The 19791-nt window shown below is 37.2% G+C and overlaps 1 protein-coding gene across 2 annotated transcripts in view; it reads right to left on the bottom strand.

Annotated features, from left to right (window-relative positions):
- Window positions 1–19791, bottom strand: part of Dg (Dystroglycan) — a 542469-nt gene that overhangs the window by 401990 nt on the left and 120688 nt on the right. The gene's annotated exons all lie outside the window — the stretch shown is intronic.

Here is a 19791-nt window from a genome sequence, read left to right as displayed (position 1 = left end):
TTTTTTTAATATTCCTTTAAAAAAAAACAAATTTGTATATGTATTTATACTAGTCTAAATCGGTTGATGAAAATAAATAAACAAAAAAAAAGTTAACTTTATTGCGTCTTTATTTCTATATATATAAAGAAAAAAAAAACTAAACTTCAAAGATTTCGAAAATTCACGCGTAAAAACTTCTACCCTTCATCGACTCGATGTATAAATCGCTATTCAGGCCCTAATTAAGAAAATAAACGCAAGTAAAGATTTTGAACACCACTCAAATAACGATTAAGGCCTTAATTAAAGAAATAAACGTGATTAAAGATTTCAAAACCCCAACCCCTCAAATCGCGATTAGGCCTCAATTAAGGAGATAAACGCGATTAATTATTTTTTTGTATGGAAAACACGGTTCGAAAGACAACGAGAATACGAGTGTATAATTGAAATCTAAAGATTTCCCATCATCTAAGCGCTGATAATAAATGTTAATCAATGAACTCAACCTGAATGAAAACTGACAAAAAGGTGAATCTAAAGATGTTCCATCATCGAAGAGCTGATAATAAACTTAAATAATTTAATTCAATAAATTTAGCCTGAACGGAGGTTCAAAAAAAAAAAAAATTTTAGTACAATATAAATCCAAAGATTTTCCATCATCGAAGGGCTGAAAAAATAAATCAATAAACCCAGCGTTAACGAAGGCTGAAAACAGTGAATCTAAAAATGTTTCATCATCGAGCAGCTAAAAATAATCTTAAATAAGATGTTGTTGTTGTTGTTTCTTTATTAAGGAAACTTCTGATAAACTTGAATAATGTTGTGCTGTTAATTCTAAAGCTGCACGATGACCTGATATTAATAACGATACTTCCATATAGTTTTCACTGGCCAGAACCTTAATCATCTATCCCAATCACAAACTTCGATCAGCGAAAAACCAATCTCAAAAACTCACAAAATCAAGAAACCATGATCAATGCTAACAAATATGTGTATGTATTGTACTAATACTCGATGTGTATGTATGTTAAATGCATAAGAACGTTGTCCAATGGTACAATTTATGCATTATGAATTCAAATTGCACTTGATTCAGAAATGGCAGAAAACGACCCGGAACTCGTCCAACATATACAAAATGTATACATTCTACTTATGGTAGACGGGCCCGAATCATTCTCCTCGATATTCACCGACAAACCGACATGCATGACCATCATTCCGCACACATTCTCCTCCAGTGATTCCAACCACACAATAACTCCAGACAAGGTTAAGAGAGTATAATAAGAATCCTGTTATGCCATACTTCAACCTTGCACAAAGATTCCGTGCCATAATTTATCTGCTTGATCAATTATCGACGAATATTGCCAACACAAGCATCTTCCACACGCAAAACATATGACATGAGCAATAAATGCACGTCAAGATTTCTTACATCCTCTGTAGATGTTTCTTACAACAAATGCAATGAAAGTACTTACAATGAACTGTAGCAAACAAGCAGGTTTTTCCAGAATGATTTTTTGGAATAAAACCATCGCGATATCATTTTCTAGCCGCAGTGCATTTGGGGCAACAAACTTTGTTATGAAAACTGAAAAACCTTCCGACGACCACATTGCAGAATCTGTTCATGCGGTGAAACATTACAACACGCAAACCAAAAATCTATTACAATGAATGTTAGTTCCGTTTCCTATCATCCTCTGTTCACCCTAGCAACACACATGTTCTATATCAGTTTATATAACCTTTATATGACTGGATTTGGTTGTAAAGAAGTTTACTCAACATAATGATATGAATTGGTGTTACTTGGGCATGAACATCGCAACGAATGTTAGAAATTGACCATGCAGGCGATGTAATGGTTTTTTGTCTTTTTTATTTCGCGTTCTCTCGTTCTCGCTATCTAAGCTTTCGACTATACCAGTAAGCTTGTAGAACGACGCACATTGCAGAACATTGTAGAACGACGCACACACTTGCCTCGAATCTCTCCAGCAGAAAAAGCATACGAAGTCGAGTATGCGAGAAAATGAGCGCTTCATGATTGCTTTTAGGCTATTCATGTTCAAAAGCATGGAGAGAGCAGTGGAAGAAAACACAGGTCCGATAATCGCAACGTTCGTGGTTCGAGTCCAGTCGGCAGTCTGCTTCCAATTTTTTTCGACATAACTAATTTATGTCACTAATACACTCTACATTTTTCGGTCTCCAATTTTCTTGCATTGGACCGCAGCTAGGTATATTGCATCCTCGGTTCATGCGGTCTCCACTACCATCCTCTGATGATGAATCCCACATAATTGTAAGAGAATCTTACATCCCCCGGTTGGGTGAAATTATGTGTACTGTAAAAGAATCTTACATCTCCAGGTTAGGTTCATTGAGCGCCGTTTCCATAATTCAAATTGTTTGAAAATTAATGCTACTTATTTTACATTCTTCAACTTTCCCCCCTCGTACGCTTCCAATCTCACTCTAAATTCCCATCATAAGAAATCATAAATCTTTGGCTTCCTCTTTCCCCATCCAGATGGATTCACTTCTCCAGACCTGTCGCTGTCAGTCAGTCAGGCAGTCCTTTGGTTCAACTTTCGACACGGGACGACGTCGACGGGAGCGGATTACACAGGCCTATCCCATTTCAAGGTTAATTACATACCTCAAATGAAGTTACTTGAAACGGAACCAACAAGAACGTCCCACACTACAATTGGAACGAGGCATTAATGTCACAAATAAATTAAGCCGCTTCTTGTTTACACAATGCTTTAGAACGGAAAATAATATTTATAGTTTCGGATCATTTGCCTCCTTTCTCCGATGCTTCGATGATTTAGGGATTTATGAATTTGACTGTCCTCAGACCCAAATAGAGAAGCTGTTTGCTGTCTCACGTGTTTGCTTTCAATCTTCAAGTGAAATTGTGAAATATTGCATCCATCGAGATTCTAAGTGTGTTTTTGGTTTTTCAGTGGATAATTGTGATGGATCCCCTTTATAACGGATAGCATATCCATTCATCCACTATAATACAACTATCAATGCAATAGAACCGTTTTCCAGTGCATGTATCATAGTCGGTACATTGCATTGGTTGGTTGGAATGCCAACGTTGAACACTCTCGGTCTGGCCGCTATTAATATTCTTATTTTCTTGTAACCGCCACCACAGACAGGGTTTCTAGTACATGGCGCATGGCGCAGGCATTCAACAGTATTTAGCCGCTTTCCGTTACCACTGACTTCCATGGCTTGTGTGTCATATGGCCGCATGAGAAACGTATGCATGCATGCAAGAAAGCAGTTTTTCAGTGGAATGCATTAGGTGAATCTACCGCTCCATAAAACTGTACACTTAACTAGCCTGGTGGGGGAAATCCAAGCTTCTCAACTATGGGTTTCCTTTGGTTTTCATGGAATTCCGAAGCTCTTGAACAATATCCTCTACGTAATGTTGGAAAAGTTTCTGCCTTTGAAATCCACTTTGATCCCACTATCCAGCCGCAACTAGTTTCCCAAGTACATTTCTCCTATTCGTCTTTCTTCAGAAGGGAACCGTCAGCTTTTCACCCCCTCACCACCACGACTTTCCACCGACCGTATGCATCTGAATGAATTATGAACAATTGTAATCTGGTAATATGTTACCATTATAAATGTGAAAGGTAGAAGTGTGCTCGCAGTCACATCATCTATGCGCTCGTTTAACTTTGATGATGTTCTTCGTTCCACCACTAAGGATTGGTCTTGACTGGCTGGCGCAGTAGTTGACTCTCTGCACACTGCACTAGTTGTCATCGTCAGTAGTTAATGTAAAGAAGAGCATACCACAGACAGTACGTTTTTCGAATGAATCTGCGGTCGCCGCCTCGCCTCTGTTGCATCGGTGCAGCGGACTTTAAAATGAAATAGTGGAAAAGTGATTCCCCCCTCCGGAGGTTGAACCGACAGACAGGAAGTTTTGGGAGATTTCTGAAAGACAAAAGATCACAGCTCTACACTCTGGCGTTCTGAGGTTGGTTTCACCGGGGAAGATTTATGATGTTTTAGAAACTGACAAAGCGACTAGTTGTGGTTTAATGGATTTGATGATTTCCATCATCACCTAGGTTGAGTATTATTTAAATGTGGTGTTTTTGTAATTTGTGTAGTGCACATAATTTATACAACGAGATTTTTTATTTTATTAGAATATCAAATGGATATCTTAAAATTTTCAGTTTTTTTCATACGCAAAACCTGTGTGATATCTAACAATTTTAAATGATACTAAGGATTTAAACGAAATAATTTTTGATACATAATCTTAGCGTGTAATTTTTATTCAACAAAATCACCACGGATCTCTCTGGAATCTCTTCATTGAATTTACCAATAGTCTGTCATTGGAATTCTCCTCAACATTAACCTAGAATTATTCCCGCAATTCTCATAGAATGTTTCTATGAATTCCCTAAATATTCTTCAAACAGTCTTTTGATTCGATTTCCCTTTGAATCCCTCAGAATTTCCTGAGAATGCCACAAAAAATCCCTGAATACTAGTTAAAATTTCAGTTTAATTCACTTCTCGTTTCCTTTGTAATTCTACTCAGAACTGCCATAAATTACTCTTAAGAAATCACTGCACAATATACCATTAGAATTCAATTTAATATATAGGGGAAATGGATGCAATGTCGGCCTAAATGCCCATACATAAATTCATAAATCGACTAAATTTTCAATAGCGACCAAAAATATCCATTAGTACCGTCCCAATGACACGTGTTCATCAAGATAAAATTGATAAATAGCAGATTTTTAGCGATGGGACCAACCTTAGATCCATAGGCCAACATTTGAGCCATTTCCCCTATATTGCCAGAACTCCCTTACATTTCTCATTATAATGAAAAAAAAAAGAGAAACTTACCGTTCCATGGTCCGAGATAACAATCGTTTTTTTTACGTAAGACTACGTCTGTGATTTCTACCCTTTGTGAAAACCGAAAATGGAACATGTACCGAAATTATGAAAGATTTGGAACGTTAATAACTCAGCTGCCCCTGGACCAATTTCAATAATTTTATCACCAATCGATCAGCAGTATTTTTACGCATTGCATGCTTCCGACTGTTGATTTTCAATAAGAAACATTGTCCAAAAGCGTCGAAATAACTAAAAAATCCACAAGTTACATAGATGAATATGCTGCTTCCCCAACACAGTCACCAGAGAGTCGTTTATAGACGAAAAATGGCAATGTAGCATTGCTGCTTCCCCAACACTGTCATCAGAAAGTCGTTAGTAGACGAAACAAGTCGAAGTGGTATTCGCGTTCGATCTTCGGGCGTGTGCGAATAGGGAGGATGCAATTGCGTAACATTTTGCACACTCATCGCCATATTCAGAACCACACGGGGCGACCACACAAAATGCTCTCCAGAGTTGTAATCTTGTAACCAAACTTAGAAGCAGGGATGCAAGTGATTTTGATCGATTCTCTTCATCGACTTTCTGTTTCGTTAATAACTCGACTGCATACACATTTATTGATACGTTTGTTGTTCTGGATGATAGAAGAGCATAGCAGAAATAGTGCGACATAGATTAGTGAAGCCAGCCATGGTCATCAAAAGAGGAAATCGATGAAGAGAATTGACTTTCACCCCTCTGCTTCTAAGCCCCTTCATTAAGTCGTCGTCATAAATAGCAATGAAAATTAGCATCGCACCGCTTTTGGTTCTTGGGATACACATGCTGGTTGCAATTCTGCTGTCGACATTGTCGAAGGACCACCAAAGAACATGAAATAACACTATTTTCTAGGGATGCCTAAAAGTCCAATTATTCGATTAACGATTAATCATAAAGATTTTTCCAACTATTCAATTAAATATTTATCGAATTTTCAGTTATTCGAGCGCGTAACCGACATCCCTTATTTCTTTTCGTTTGATTTAGCGCAGTAGAGAAAATAAATAAAAGTACTTATTTATCTGAACAGCCATAGAGAAGAACTATGTCTTGAAACAAGATCATTAATTCGCCGAAAAAAGTGTTAAGCGTCTTTCTGCTAAAGGCTAAGATTTACCAACTTGTTGAGAGAAGGAGTTTAACGAGAAAAACTTAAAAGGGGAGGAGCTTTAGCTGGGTGAACACTGATATTCTGAGGCCTTCCAACTTGTCGCAGACACCAGTTCAACCCCTGTCCAGCAGCAGACGGGCCAAGACTCTTGCAAGTGCCCCATCATTTAGCCGAAGAATATTGGATTGTCCGGTCCGATTTGCTGATCTAGCTGCCTACACGTCATCATCATCTACCAAAGGCTTTAAGCCTGTACTACCTTCGGGCTTTTTCAGGGCCATTTTTTCCAAAAGAGTTAAATTTCTGAACATGTCCCAAACAAAATTCATATCAAAAGGTTCTTTTCAGGGCAATCATAGTCATACTAAAGAGTATAAACAGAGAGAATCCCGTTCAAATTCCTATCCATACACTAAACTGAAACTAAAAAAAAAAGAAAACTCAAAGAAAACTTAAAGTAAATTATAACATCTTCAGCAAAGCTCAGAGAGCCTCGGGAAAGTTCTGAGAACTTCAGGACAGTTTCATGAGCATCTGGAAAATTGTGCAAATTAGAAGAAAGTTCCGAAAACTTCAGGATTCGATTAACTTCTTAACAATTTCAGGATCTTAAAAATGTTCCAAGAACCAGAAAACTAGTCCAAAAAACTGCAAAGCAGTTGAAAGGCCCATGAAAATTACGGAAACTTTAATAAATCACCGAGAACTTATTGAAAATTTTAAAATATTTATGTAACTTCCATTAACATCAAGAAAATTTCGGAAAACTTCAAGACGTTCTGAGAATTTCAAAGAAATTCCAAGAATTAAAAGGAAATTTCAATAACCCAACTAACATTTTCAGCTTTATAAGCCAACTATTCCAGCGTTGTGCTGTAAAGTAGCTGTAACAAAACTGCAGATACAGTTTTGGAGAGCGTTTTCCCTACTTTTTCACAACCATTATTCAATTTGTCAGTCGCACTGAATAACAGCAGCCAATAAACGCTAATGTCACTTCTATGCAACTATTAATCAACTTTCAACTTGTAGCTGCAAAAAAGATAATAAGGTGAATATATAACTCATTTGATGGGTTCTACACAACCAACCACTCTTGATGCATAACATAAACATCAAAAGTGCTAAACAACCTGTACTCAATTAATAAACTGTGTTAGCGCTACTTTGGAAGCTATTTTACAGTCAACTAGGTTTATTCTGCAGTTTTACAGCTTTTACTCTGCTCCTTTATAAAGCTGAATTAACTAGTCGAGAAAAGTGATTCATGTGCACTGTTATAAAGTCTCTACTCAGCGATCTTGTTGCAGAAAGTCATGTAGATGTGTTTACTTCAGTTCAAAGTGTTGGCGTAGCGCAGTTGATAGTGTCAAGGTTCACCAATGCGGTCGCCTCGAGTTCGATTCCAGTTTCCGGTACAGTGTAAATCATTTAGTGGTGTGCTTATAACTAATTTCGAATAATTTGACACTTGATTTTTTAAATGCACAATCACACTTACTCTAAGTGTATTTCACCTTGGTTCAATGTGTTATACACGTTAATTTATAGTGTTTCAAACTTTGAAATGTTGAAAATCTTTCACTATCTATTGAAGTGTATTGCACATTGAATCACACTACTGTTCAAAACAGATGCATTTAAAGTGTTTTGCATTTCAATGCGATGTGAATTGCCTGCTCAGAAAGGTAAACATCGAAAACAAGACTTGTGACTTTATCCTATCAACCCGCCTCATATATGAGAACAACCGTGGCACAGTGAGATCGAACGAAGACTCCGACAGCAGCACACCCCAACAGTCCATGATCGAATCCCAAATTAGACCCATTAAAAAGATATGTGAAAGCTCTGGCCTATGGCAGTTTTGTTTATATATTTGTCGATTCATTTTTAGAGTCGTTAAAGTAGAAGTCGATAAAGTAGAATATTGAACTATGATGTGAAGAGCTATTGATATCACCAAATGAGGCTCATAGAATCCAAGTGTGTCACAATTCAAATCCATAGCGTTCAGGCATGATTCATAGCATAAGATTCACACATGAAATGGATGTGTTTCACAATAAGCGCAAAATTAAGTGTAAGACACATGATGATGACGTGTAAAATTTTTTGAGTGCAGGATAACAGCTGTATAGAAGCGTAAATAGATATGCAATAAGAGATTGTCCCAACCGTCACAACAGTCATAAGTAAGTAGCTGACTAAGTTCGCCAGATTTGCTTTGAGTAAAGGTTTCCACATATCGTATAACATTTGAATACAGCTTTAGCTGTATAAATGAAATGAGTAAAGCGTGTATATTGCAAAAAATGTCTGTTTGGAATTTAAGAGAAAATTTTCCGAAAACTTCAGGGTTGTTTCAAGAACTTCCAGTCTAACATAGAAGTTTTTACATGCTTAGGGTACGTTCCGATAGCTGAAAGCCAGTTCCATATATTTCCATATATAACTTAAGTGAAGATCAAAGAGCATCAGCATCCATTAACTTCAGGACAAATGAAAGAGATTTACTAAAGTTAAGTTGATCTTGATGAGCATTATAAAGTTACGCAACTATGAGCTGTTTTGAGACGTCAGGGAAGTTCCATGATTATCAGGAAATCGGGGGAAGTTCAATTAAATTTAGAGTACTTAGGGCAGCTCCATTTAATTCTGGAAAATAGCGAGAAACTTTCAGACAAATTTCCCAAAATTCTTCAGGGACCGAGGTGGTAAATGTACGTTTTTTCTGCAAAGATGCCACTACTAAAATGAATGGGGGAAAAATTTACCGATATTTTAACCCCTTACATGTATATGAAATTTACCTTCTCTAGTCAGGGGGTCGTGGGACAAAAGATCGAAGGTACATACGGTCGAATGGATAAAGGGTCGAATGGACAAAAGGACAAATGATGCGAAGGGGAACAAAATGTCGAATGGACAAAAGGTCGAATGGATAGAAGATCGAATGGACAAACAGTCGAATTGAAAAAAGGTCGAATGACTCTAATAGGGACCAAAGGTCAAATGGCCCAAATAGGGACAAAAGGTCGATTGGCCCAGAGGAGAAAAAATTCGAATGTACTAAACTTCAAATGGTAACAAAATATCGAATGATCCAAAGAGCTGCAAAAGGTTGAATGGACAAAATTATAAGGTAGACAAATGTTTTAATACACAAATGGTCGAATGGTCCAAAGAAGGACAAAAGACCGAATGGACAAAAGACCGAATGGAAAATAGCTCGAATAGCGTTAGCGTTGTTATGATATACTTCGTAGATTGGATACTAGCGACACTCACTGCTAAATATTCTGAAATTCTTAGTTAGACTACTTTCAGGAATAATGCTGGGGAGTAAACATTCGTCCAATCTAAACAAGAGTAACAGAAGCATGACTGTCGTTATTCCCGGCCACGCCCATCTTTACCATAACTAGGGATAGGGAAGGAAATGTTCATGTAGTACTTACTTAACGAGAGGCCACCGACTTAGCATCCAGCGTTGCCAGATATACCGATTTTTCAGTATTTATACCGATTTCCGAACTAGATACCGATATACAGATAAGATTCCTCAGAATATCGATTTTTGAAATTGTATACCGATTTATACCGATTTTTTAAATGATCAAAATTGTTATTGCCTACCCACGCTCGAATTTCAGAGAAAATTATTGTGAGAGACTTGTATCTTTTTGAATAATCTTACATTTTGGATCCCTCAAAATTCTTTAAAAAAAATCATTTTTGAAAATGTCATTTGCTTGATTCTCTTTTGACTAATGTTTCCATTTTTTCACCGTTTTTGGCTACCCATGAATCAAGAAACTGGGATCGCTCTTTCCGATTATTCATTCAGAATCGCGAAGTACACATTATTTAACTTCCTAAAGTTTTTGTTAATTTTTTACTTTCTGAATTGTTCCCCAACTTTCGCTGGGATTTTTCTTCCACCTTTCACCATAACTTAGTTTTCCATTCCTACCGAAAACTTATCCCTTATACCTTGGAAGCTTCTTCAGCCATCACTCGAATGGTTCTTCCGTCTTCTCCCACCATTTTTTTTTTCAATTTCCCCTGAACTTCAGGGATGTTTCCAGATGTTTATTGCGGATTCACACTAGCTGCAAGAATTTTTAAGAAGTTCTGAATCTTCAGAAAAGTCTAGACTTTTTAGTAAGTTCTGATAAATTAATCATAGATTCATTAACTTCTGTTCAAATTCCAAAACCCAAAAATTTCAGGAAAGTCCAGTGAACTCCAGTGAACTTACGAAAACAAAAGAAATATTTTGAAAACTTCACTAGTTCAAAGAACTTCAGAGAAATTTAATGGTTTTGAGGAAAGTTGAATTTGTTTCAAATAATTGAGAGAACTTTAGGAAAGCTCCGTGAACATCAGGACAGATCAATTAATTTCAAGGAAATGCTGATATTTTTCAAGGAAATGCTGATATAAGGATTTCCGAGAAACTCAGGCAATGTTCCAAAAATTTAGGAAACGTAAGAGAAGTTACATGCACATTAAAACATTGTGAGAACATTGCTAAGAAATAAAATTTTAAAAATCAGGAAGATCAGAGATCTTCAATGCTCATGATTCAATAAATTGAAGAAAATTGTGAGAGCATTTAAGAAATTTCGTAATCTTCAAGAAAGTTCAGATACATTCATAGATGATTAAAAATATACAGGTAGCCTCATTATAATCAGGGAAGTTCCGAGTACTTGGAGGATGATCAGAGAACTCTTAAACAGCCCTATTAATTTCAAGAAAATTACAAGAACTTTTAAGGAATTCCGTGGAATTATGGAATATGCAAAGTGCATTTCAGGAATGTTCCGAAGACTTCAGGGGCATTGCAGGGTGTTTTATGAATATCAGGAAAATTTGCTGGATCATTAGAACGTCCCCCAGATATCTCTTTCTTCCGGAATTATGTCCTTGTTTCTTCTGACTGTTCCGTAGGCGCTCTGGCTTCCGAATTTCTCCAGAAGATTCTTGCAATCTACCTTAGGAAGTGTCTGCCAGCGTCTTCAGGAAGTTTCTTCCGTCTTCTTCTGGAAGTGTGTCCATAAGCCATAGGTTTTCGACTTTTATTCGAAGGTTTTTCCGAACTTCTTCTGGTTTTCCCTAGAACCAGCTACTTCTGGAGTTTACTTCTATTTTTCGAAGCTTTTATGGCTTCCTTTGGATGTGACATCCAATTTTTTTCCGATGGTTTCTTTGAATATTCACTAGAAGTTTTTCAATTCTTGTCTTGGTAGTTTCATCCAGAAGAGCTTCTTTCTTCTTTCTCTGGATGTTCCTTGGGAATCTAATTCAAACATTCCCCAGAGTTTTCTTTCAGAATTTTCCGATCATAGCCCAAAAGTTAAATTTTTACTTTTAAAAACAGCTAAAATAAATTAAAATAGTAAATACCGATATATACCGATTTTTTTTTTTAAATCTTTGATACCGATAAACTTTAAAAAAATCTGGCAACACTATTAGCATCACCCTCATAAGTGCTACGGAGTTGGAGGGTTGGGTAGGGTATTCGGTTAGGATTCACCCCAGACAACCAGAATGCACGTATATTCAAAGTTGTTTTCGTGATGTACAAACATATATACAAACGAACAATTCGTATATAATGCAAATAAATGGCTTATACGTACAAAAGTGGAGGCCATATACGTGAATATTTTAAATTAATTTTAAACGAGTTGATTTAACATCATACACGATTTAATCTGTAATAACAAATTCATTTTGAAAAGTCTTACGATGTAATCCGATTTAATTTGGGATACAGTACGACGGGAAAATGAGTCATCGCATATAGGTCGGAAATTTGCATTCTATACGATGTAACTTAAACATAATGCGAGGTATGCCATTCTTATATGCGATTTTGACTTAAACTGTAGCAATTTACGATACTGTGTGTACATTGTTATACGATTTTTGGTTGTCTGGGACCTCAAGTTGGCGATGCAACCAAAAGTATGTATTTTTTATTTGTTGTTTATTTAATCTCTCGAAAGCCGGCTATCGAAAGAACATATTCATTTTGTTTAGTGATCATGAATTTTAAGAGTCATGATGGAGAGCTTGGGATTAAACCCATGATTTTCTGCTCAGTAAGCAAAAACGATTCCTCCAGGGTCATTGAGCATCTCATAACCATAACCCTTCGCGACAAAATACGACTACGTTTTATGCAAATAGTTTCCGAGGTTAATGTTCAATATAAAATATACAAATGTTGGTGGCGATTTATTGTGCTGTGGAAGAGCTTGGGGTTAAATCCATGATTTTCTGCTCAGTAAGCAAAATCGATTCCTCCAGGGTCATCGAGCATCTCATTATCCACAGCGCTTCGCGTCAAAGTACGAATATATGGATGAACTATCGATTATTGAATGACTATTATTTACGATAATTACATGAAAGAAATAAAATATAAACTACAAACAAAACGTGACTAATAAAATCTCAAAAAGATATTCTCACAAATATATTGCACGCAACCAGGAATCTCAAAACCATTACACGGGAAAAAATCCGATCTCCGAAATGAGAAAAATTACTCATGATTTTATGAACACAGCGTATTTTCATGTTATGAAAATACACCATGAATAATATTCATGATATCATGAGCAACTTTTGCGTAACGCGTACAAAAAGGGAAAACAATATAATAATGCACACAGATATCTTAAGAAAATATTAGAATTTTATATTTCCTACAAACAAGCACAGTTCTTGGATTAATAATGTTAGCGGCGCCGGTGGTGTAGTGGTAAGCGTGATTACCTCTCACCTCACCCCCTTCCCTTTGGAAGGGAAGAAAAGCCATTGGTCTCTGTCCATGATTTGATGGGTCGATAGGTAGGGTCCAGGTGTTGAAGCTGTCTCCCTGGCGTCGGTAGTATTGGTACTTAGTACGGAAAACAAGATCGACGAAAAACAAATCAAGGAAAAAAAATACAAATTTAGCATTGTCATTGTTTCATGCATGCATGCATGCCTTAAATAATCGTTAAGTTACCTGCGCTATTATATGTATTCACTTGAGAGATGAGGTATAAACATTTATGCATATTGCTTACTAATGGACACACCTAATACATAAAAATAAATGAATGATTATTTTTCTACTTAAATTAATCACAAATACATGAATTGAAATCTTTTCATGAATAAAACATACTAAGTGATTTTTACTTAGTTTACCTGTTGATTTGGAACAATTTGAGGGTGGTTTTATAGAAGTTGGATAGAGTGTATGCATATATTATAATACAATCCATCACAGGAAAGTGCAAACCATGCTGAGATGGCTGTTCCTCATTAGAACGTTTTGTTCTGAACTCTTATTGGACGATTTGTAGGTAACTTCTCTGTACCCTTTTCAAATGTTAGGCTAGATTTCGCCCAGATTATCGAAAAGTATACCCATAAAGTTTAATCGAATTTTAATAAGGTTGTGCGCGTATTACTATTCGACTTTGAGTGAAACACGCTAAAAAAAAAATTAACATGAAAAAGTTGTTGTTCGAACAACTTTTTTTCCTTAAAAGCGCCCACTTTGCGATGTATGAAGAAAAGTTAGGTAATTATATTGCCTTTCATGAGAAAAAATATCAAGCAAATCTGAGGGGTACCATTTTTGGGAAAATGACTTTTAATTTTTAAATATATTTTTTTAGAGTGTAGAAACCGATTTTTTATTTTATTTAAATTTTTTTATAAAATTTCAGATTATTTGCTAAAAGTTCGCCATACATCCCTTTTTTGTAGGGCTTGTCATTTTTAAGCTATATCGATTTGAAAAAAAATCGACAAAAAACTTTGACCCTTATCAAATGCTAGGCGAGATAAATTTTGAAAAAAATAAGTACGCAAAGTTGCTTAAAATTGCTAAGTCTCCACACCCACAAAGTTCCATAAGGTTCTGAGAGGGTGCTGCCAACCACTGGATGAGTTGGCGTGAAATCCGTCATTGTCATCTCGTTGGGATGTTCATCAGGGCTAGTTTTAGTTTACGATCGTAAAAATTGTTGTGCTGAACGAAAGACGGTACAACTTTATATCCCCTAAAGAAGGTAACGTCCAAAGACCGGAAAGTTGGACATAATAAGTTTTAGTGTTTTCATCCTCAGCTAATATTAAAAGCCAATATCCGAATAAAAGTAGTACACGTGACGTAGTTTTAATCAGAGGGAACTAAATTGTGTATTCATTTTGAAATTACAATTAATGGTGCTCCGTAAAAGGGGTTCACATATGCAAAATCAGTGAGTAACCAGCTCTAAATCATCAAATCATCCATGACTGTACTGATTTTTCGTCTAATCAGCTTCCATGTTCCAGTATGGTTTTCATTCGTTCATCATGGGTTAGGAAACCTTACGAAGACGGTGCTGATTTTACCAACAAACTGAGATAATCTCCTATAAACACAAAACTCACCAACTTGTTGAAGGCCTTAAAATCGTCCAACACTGGTCCCGCAGTTATATGACCATATTATAGTGGTGTATCTTTTCTGTCACCACATCAAGCAGGGTAAAAAATCCAACTTTCTGGCATTATTAAATCATCGGGACCACTCGCAGCCAACCACCCACAGGCCTCATACGGGATCGATTTTCCAATCATAGGACTTTAAATATTGATGCACTTTTGCGTTAAACCAGTTGAACCCACCTTATCCCTCAATTCTCCTGTTTTCACTAATACAGCAACGTTCAACCATCAAACCACACGACCAACATCAGGCAAACCCTGATTCCAGTGAGCTGAGCATTTAGCCAGTTTTACACCTAATTGAGTATCGGAAAATGAAAACATTGCTTAAAAATTCATTCCGTTTCATCCCCCTTCATTCCGCAGACCAAGCAGCTAGAAGCTCGTTTTCCCGTCAATTGCCCTTATGTGCAATATTTTGATGGATCGATTAAAAAAAAAAAAACAGGCGCAAATTAGCAAGCGGCCCATCATCTCGATCCACTAACTAGGGGTGGTTCGTTGTTTCCTGGTGTCTGAGTAGCACCCGTATCCCGATTCAATGAATAATTCGAATTTGATTGACTCCTGTCGGCGAAGCGTGATTGATGAATTTTAATTATTGGAAAACCATTCCACACGCCATATTGATTCGCACGTGTCGTGATTATTATATTCTGATTTCGTTCAATCTGGTGCCCATTCATCATTCTCACAAATTCAATTAACCTAGCACATCGTAGGAGACGATCTGGCTGCAAAGGTCATTCCCCGGGTCAATAACTTCATCATCTTCATCGTCGTCGTCGTCGTCGTCGTCATCATCAAGAATCAATATTTGCCTACTAGACCTCGGTTACTTCAATTCGAACAATCTCAGGTCTTGTGTGTACACGATGCATTCAAAATTCGAATGTAGTTGGCCCAGTCGAAAGGGCGCACTTGGCTTATCTTAATTAAGGTCGAATCTCCTACACATGTCCGGGCAACAGAAAACAGAATGACGTTTTGTTCTGCTTGGGATGGTGAGATGGGATTTATGAATCGTTCCATCGGAAAAAAAAACAGATCCATCTGCATTTACATATATGCCCTGATTGTACTCTCGGCTTATGAATGAAATCCTTCGCATGGTTCTGGAAAACAGCACCAGTCTGTCGGCAACCGCGTCCGACACTAGGTAACTATAATCGGGCGTTTTTAAGAATGAATTAGTTGCTCTCCTTGACTGTGCTCAGCTTAAAATCTTTTCGAATCAGGGTGAGCAGAACAGGCAGCATAATAAAGTTAGGAGGAAAAAAGTGGAAATTAAATAAACGCACATGTTGATGATGCGTCTGATGGTATCAGCTCGGGCGACGACGACGAACGAGCAAACGGAAATGCAGCGTCGTTACAAAGTCTAAACACGACATCGGCTCATCAAGAAGAGCAACAGCTCACGGTGCGGTGCAACAACAATAGCTCAGTGACCGATTGATGGCGGCAGGAGCGGATGCATTTCAGCAAACATACCACGATGCCCTTTCTGTGTCCTCATTTTTTCATAACGATTGTTATCGCTGGCCACTGCACTATAATAACTGATGAGTTTATTCGCGATCACCCAGAGGTCACGGTCAACCCGGAGAGATGAGATGCGGATTATTTATGGGGCTAGTCATTTCTCGCTAATCGATATTGACAACTGTTGGGAATGGCTATGAATGGGAAACTATGATTAATCGTGGCTTATGGAGAACGAGATTTCAGGCGTTACATTTGATAACGGCACAAAAGCTTTTATAAACAAACTTTTTAAGGCCCTTTACACGCGAACCGAAGTACGCTCACGCAAACCAACAACATCATCGGATAGGGGCAACTCTCACCTATCCGAAAGTGGTATTGCTTTGCGTAGGCGTACTTTGGTTCGCTTGTAAAGAGCCTTAGAAAGTTTGTGTACAAAAGCTTTTGTACCGTTATCAAATGTTACGCCTGATTTGATACTTAAACTTGTTTGAGTTCCGGGGAATGTACAATTTAAATAAAAGCTCTGATAAGAACACCGGCACCAAGCATGGTTTTTGCCATTCGTTTGCTATAAGCAGTAGATTTTTTTTCGGAATTATTAAATCATGTGATGTTCTGATGATTTGTTGTACTTGTAAGTAAAAAAAAGGGGTTTTAAATTTGTAGAGTCAGGAGTCCGTTGAACAAGGCAGGTTGAAAATTCAAGGAATGAGGCTTAGCTGGCCCTAAAGAATAGCGTCATATAATGCCTATTTAAAAAGGCGCAACTTGATCATTTTCGTTTTAGTGCTATCTAGTTAGTAAATCTTATCATAAACTATCCATACTTTTGAAAATCTGTATTTACGGAGTTATTTGAGATTTGGACGTAATTACGTTGGTAAACAAACACGTCAATTCCCGATTTCTCTTGAATAAAACCTCAATCTCATAAACAAAATATACCAAATGATAGAGGAATCAATCCTCTACCTGTTAGTGTTATTAGTTTTCTAGTTTGAGCGTTTATTCGCTAGAAATCGGCGATTAACGTGTTTGTTTACAAATGCAATTACGCTCAACTCTCAAATCACTCCGAATTTCTGAACATCTTTGTACTTCTAAATATCATTTGGGTTTTCTTTAGAACTACATGGAAAGTCCTTTTGATATTTTTTCAAGGCTTCAGGTTGTTCAGGTATCATTCTGAAAATATCCAACAATCCAAATCACATATCTCAGATATTCTCTCATATAATTCCAGGCAGCTCAGAAATTATTCCAATGAGGTTAATGAACAATTCCACGCCAAATGGTGAATCGGTATATCTCAACCATATCGGATTTGCATGAAAATTTGCATAATTGTTCGTTAAATTTTTACATTGCTTACATTTTGCTAAAATTCGGCTATTTTGGATCTTGACAATTTTTTAAATGGTACCTTTAAATTAAAAAAAAAATGTATCACGGAAATGGAACTTCTGATCAAAACGACGTCTTAGACAAAAGTGCAGAGAAATAAAAAAAAATCTGGGAAAAAAAATTATTAATAGTAATTTCAAGTAAAACTTCCAAAATAAATGTTTAACACATAATTTTTGTTTTTTTTTTTAATGACTCATGTAAAATAATTTTTTGGAGTGTGAAAATTATGGATACTTGACAAACATCGTACGCCAAGAACTGTTCGTAAAATTTTTGAAACTTTTGTTAGTTTTGTTTTGTTAACTTTTTGAAGTAAAGCCGTTACTCCCCGGTCCATGAGAGTTGATGGATTGATAGGAAGGATCCAGGTGTAGAAGCTGCTTCCCTGGTATCGGTAGCATTGGAAAACAAGGTCGTGAGCAGAGATGTTATGCCTCAGAACATCCCTGCGGCGCCGACTGGGATTGAACCCAGGCCTGCTGGGGTGAGAGGTAATTACGCTTCCCACTACACCACCGTCGCCGCTCATCATCACAGTTCCAAGTGGTTTTGAAAAAAAAAACCGTGGAACTCTTGGATCAGTTTCATGAATCAACCACTTTTAAGGATATTCTGGATCTTCCGCATGACGATCCCATGGCCATCCAGGTCCATGTTTATTCCACGATCCCAAATTGATTCTATCATCACAGTTCCTAGTGTTTTTCAAAAAACTGCGGAGCTCTAGGATCAGTTTCATGGATTGACCATGGCCATCAAGATCCATGTTTGTGCCACGACTCAAAATTCTTTCTTATACTACAGTTCCTAATGTTTTCAAAAATTCCACGGTGCTCTAGGATCAGTTTCGTGGATTGACCACTTTTACGAATGTTTTTGATCATCCGGAGGACCGTTCTGTTATCTCCAGGATCCATATTAAGGAACCATGACGATATTCTCGCTAATTATGAACATTGGTGCCCATCAATCTAAATTATAGATCTTATGTCACTTTCACATACCTTAAACAACGTGTAGCGACTCTTTTCGTTTTTTCAATCCTATCTTATTTTCAATCTTTTTTCAATCAAAATAATCTACAGACCCTAGGAATTCTAGAAGTACCACAATTTTTTAAATCCGTCAAGAAAGGGCTATGTTATGCCGTTGCAAACTTGCCGTTTCGGCGTAAAGTTTTTTACCCACCGTATTTGGAGTGTTAAAAAAAAAAATGGTTTTATATAAGTTATAGGGTTATTGTCCCTATTGTCAGCCTATGTGTTCCGTATGGGCTCATATATAAAATTCAAAGGAAATATTTTTTGGAAACGTTGGAAGCCAATCCATATACATGATTGTTCGACACCATCAATACGTCTGTCCTCGAATCTGTGACCGATGAACGCTCCACCACCAACTTAGCAACACAACGCAATGGACAATCACCGATCGATATCCCACACATCGACTGTACGGAACATACCACTGTTCGCGATGTCATCTCTCTACAGCATCCGCACCGAAGGGAAAACCAATACACCATAGGACGAGTCAGTGCACATCAATCCACCGTCGCAGCTGGGTGCGTAGCCCACAAATTCATCGCGCCGACAATCTATGTCGCCATCTTCGGCAAACGATGAAGATAATCAATTATTTGTTTAGTGTTTAGTTAAGTTACAAAAATAAACTTTTATTAAATGAGTGTAGTGTAATTTAAGAAAAATAAACTGTGTTTTGTGCATGCAATATTGTTAGTTGTGAAACTTTAACCCGAAGAACACTCGGTCGCTGGATATGTTTTCGGCAATGAGCCTAGCAAAACAATTATTCCTCTGAAAAAGGAACAATGATGACTTTTCAAAAAATATTTTATTTCGAGCAGTATTTATTCCAAAAACAATTACAGTTCTTTCCCGATTTTGTCAGCTCCCGATTTCGTCTACCCCCGATTTTGTCTACCCCTGATTTTGTCAGCCTGCAGATTTCACTACATTTTTGAGTGCCTCGCATGAGCTGTATGGCGAATGCGCCATTTCGTTGCCGCTCTGTTGATTGGAAATAATACCAGGCATTTTCATGCCTCACATAGGTGAGTGCAATTCCATTCAATCTAACCCAGTGAGAGTTGTTCTACCGGAATCTTTTTTGCATGTGCACTTCATTACTGCTTGGATGCTGTGATCTTCGTATTGCTGAACTATAAACAACAATTGGTGGACTGACTATGGAAGCCTTTATTGTATGCTAGTGAGTCAATACTCCCGGAGTCGGTCGATGACCTCAAAACTGGTCAATGACGCAGACACGTAGCCATTGAA

Source organism: Ochlerotatus camptorhynchus, unplaced genomic scaffold (assembly GCF_037179485.1).
Source record: "Ochlerotatus camptorhynchus isolate MF236.1 unplaced genomic scaffold, CSIRO-AGI_Acam_v1.1 ptg000361l, whole genome shotgun sequence".
NCBI lineage: Eukaryota > Metazoa > Arthropoda > Insecta > Diptera > Culicidae > Ochlerotatus > Ochlerotatus camptorhynchus.
The sequence above is the reverse complement of the archived record's forward strand: the minus strand, read 5'-3'. Positions and strand labels throughout refer to the sequence as shown.